The 3,750-nt window shown below is 29.9% G+C and overlaps 1 long non-coding RNA gene across 1 annotated transcript; it reads right to left on the reverse strand.

Moving 5' to 3' along the window:
- Positions 1-888: 888 nt before the first annotated feature.
- On the reverse strand, positions 889-2,532 carry LOC107854699. Its single transcript, XR_001670083.2, has 3 exons — positions 2,447-2,532; positions 1,802-1,875; positions 889-1,118 (listed from the first exon to the last, which is right to left on the reverse strand). It is a non-coding gene; the product is annotated as an uncharacterized LOC107854699 (long non-coding RNA).
- Positions 2,533-3,750: the final 1,218 nt, after the last annotated feature.

The following is a 3,750-nucleotide window of genomic DNA, read 5'->3' on the forward strand; positions in this document are numbered from 1 at the left end:
ATGGAGAACTCTAATAATTTTTTTATAGGAATCAAAGAAGAAAATAAAGGATGAATAAGAAATGGGAAATGATTGAGAGGAGAGAGAAGTGGTGGAACAATTTACTTGAGATGTGGATAATTTTATGGTTTTTTTAAATAGAAAAGTCATGGGGTTTTATGATATTTTAAAGAAGACCTTGGGTCAACGACTCTTCTATTTGCACCTCATTTTGTGTGTTATTTTCTTCTTTGCCCTTAGGTATTGATTTTCAATGAATTTCATGGACAATGTTGAAGTAGTTTCTAAAAATCTGAAGTATAAATTTACTTTTTTATTTCATCTCATTTTATGCATCTTAATTTGCTTGATTATAGGAGTGTAAAAATAAAAAGTAAAATTTGCTTTTATGATATCTGACAAAGTATATTTAAGTTTTAACGTTTAATTAATCAAAGTATAGGTTTTGTTAAACTCTTTCTATGTAAGAATTATGTTGTCTTTGAACTACTTACAAATTATATTGCCGGTAACAATATAAGTCTATAACATAACTCATAGGTAGTTAAATGATGAAAGGACGAATGGTTGTAGTAAATTTGTGATCACAAAACAAGAGAATCAAAAATACATATTTCAGTTAATTGGAGGTTAAATATTGTTTAATCAGATATCACAACGATCAACATTAGAATTAATCCATAATCGAAGAATCAAATTTAAAATGTGTATAATTGTCACGATCCAAATGGCCATGAGCGACACCCACACTAATCTTCCTGTGGGAGAACCATCTAAATCAAACTATTACTTAATCACTTAGTTAATATTAAAATGATATTTTCATAAAACCATCTTAACAATAATAATCTGGAGTTAATCATCAGTAACACAGAAACCAAACAATCTACTTACTGAAATTTCCAAGACCCGAAAGTCATCGTACAAGAACTATTAACAAAGATCATATCTAAAGTGATATCCAAACATAAAGTAAATAAAGAATGTTTCATTGCCTGAAAGATGGACAAGAACAAATAAGATGACCCATAGCAGGCTGGAGACGGAGTGTTCACCCTTGGATCAATATTTGCTATCAAACTCTAGAGGTGAGGTCATGTTTGAACCTAGAACACTATCTGCACTCAACAAAAGAAGAGCACAAGGTAGTATCAGTACAAACCACTATGTACTGGTAGGTATTATAGGTCAACTCAATTTAATTGCATGTACACAACATAAATCCAATAACAAGTAGACAGGCATCGTCACACAACAAATATTTAATGAATCAACAATACAGCAACAACAGGTCAAACAGTGCTTACAAACAAGCCACATAACCATCAAGAGTATCAACCATAATGTAAACATCCACAGAAATAACACAAATATGTACACACATGCTATGGGACTTATTTTTGCCCAAATAGTCATGACCTGCAGGGAACAATCTATGTTCATGTACCATACCGGTGTGGTACCCGATCCAACATAAATATAAACGTACCGGCGTGGTACTCGATCCAACATAAATATAAACGTACCGGCGTGGTACCCGATCCAACATAAATATAACCAAGTATTATCAATATAAATTTACACAACCTCACAGCATGCCACACAATGTACCAAGTTTACACGTACACTTAAAGTCATAAGACAATTCCATCAAGTCAATTTTCAATAAACATTTATACACAAATCAATAATCCAAACATCAACAATTCCAAGCATGTCCAAATACCAATCCACAAGTATCCAATTTAAGAGCATACACACAATTAAGTAAAGTCTAAATTCCAATTAAACCGTAACCTACCTCAACCAACGAATCCAAACGTAGTTAGTCCACAACCGCCTTGCCCTTCCTCAAAGATTCAGAACGTTCAAAATCTGTTCCAACATAATATATACTCCCCATAAAAATACGAATCTAATAACACCCGTTTATAAATTTTTCTCTAAAATTCTAAACCTAAAACCAAAAGGTTTCTATTAAGAAGATTGTAGTTAGTAACAAATGCATGAAAAAATTTTCTAAGGCTTAATATAACCTTGAATACGCACTGCTGGAATTAAGAAATCTTTACATTATCCACCTTTCCCCCTACGTCATCATCGTAGGCCTATGATTAAAAATCATTAGAATAGAACAAGATTTATATAACATGGACACCTAATTCTAAAACAACAATGCACCTATTTGTGCACCACTGCCTAACATCACACACCCTCACATTACTGTACACCACTTCCCATGACATGATAAGTTACCTATTAGTAGCTAAAACTTCAATTCCACAACCTAAATAGCCTAATTAGTTCGTCACTTTTCATAGCAATGCCACTGCATCTTGTCGTTATTAACACCAGAAGAGAAGATAATTTCAATAGATTGGTTACAAATTGATAAACTCGTTACAGTGGTACATGTGTACACATCTTAATTCAATGAAAATCTAACCTGGAGTATACATCGAGAGATGAGAGATTCTTTTTGAAACTGCAATGGTGAAACTGTAGGTTTCATGGCCCACTTCTTGCCCTAATATATGATGATATTAATATTATAAATGATAAACTCTAACCACTTAATTCCATTCTTATATTAACCACATAAGTAAAATAAATTATTATTTTAATCCACTAATTTATTATCTAATACCCAAAACTTTGAATAATGTTTCAAAATTTGTTCACCATCCCATAAAAATAAATTAAATTTACTAAAAAGTATATTTCAGACCTATTGAAAATATTACTATACTAATCGGAGGTCATCTCAACAAAAATTGACCATGATCAGACTTACTTCATCAAACCTCAATAATTCAATGACATATTAAATTACTACTAAACACTTCGAGGATTGGTACTATCCGCCCCCGTAAGTCCTAATTCACGTATACAAACTACGGAGAGCCCTAAATTAAAGAAGATGAGAAAATTTCACAAACGACCAGGAGAGTCGTTACAATAATAAACCAAAATATCATTTCAATATTACAATTTTAACGACTAATACTTACTATAAATTCATAATATTCACAAGCAAAAAAAATTAAAAAGGTATATTTTAATTAATTGAAAATTAAATATACTTAATCAGATATCAAAACAAAAACTAGTTAGTAAGACAAAACATAATAGTTTTTAAAAGGCAGCAAAATGATTAAATGGACTCTTGTATTTGTCCCTATTGTTAAAGTGGACCCTTCTATTTAATCCTTTACCAACATTAAACCCATTAAAACACAATATTTTAAATTATTTTCTCATCTGAGTAATGTGTGTGTAATACAAGAAAGTAATGTGTATATGAAATTTCACGTCATTTTTCAATGACACATAAAAAATTAATTTATTTTAAAAAATAAAATAAAAATAAACAAGCTCCTCCCCCCTCGGCTATTTTATCTTTTTAAAATAGACCAAAAACATATCTATAATCTATAATATATTAAAAGTGTGAAAATCCTTATAAAAGTGATTTGAACTTTTTGCCCTTCATTAAAAGATTTCGCAATAGATAAAATTGTCATTTATAATTTTACTAAATTATTATTTAATTATCTTATAATATTTTAGGTGTCCTACTAAAAATTGGTTATTAAATTTTTTCTTATTTAAACATAATTAAAATTACTATTGATTTTCAGTGATTAATTTATATTTGAGGAACTATATATTAATCTTTTACAAAAAAAGACTTTTACGTAACCAAATATAAATACAACAACAACAACAATAAACCCAGTGTATTCCCAC

This window comes from Capsicum annuum, chromosome 1 (genome assembly GCF_002878395.1).
Source record: "Capsicum annuum cultivar UCD-10X-F1 chromosome 1, UCD10Xv1.1, whole genome shotgun sequence".
NCBI classification, from domain to species: Eukaryota; Viridiplantae; Streptophyta; class Magnoliopsida; order Solanales; family Solanaceae; genus Capsicum; species Capsicum annuum.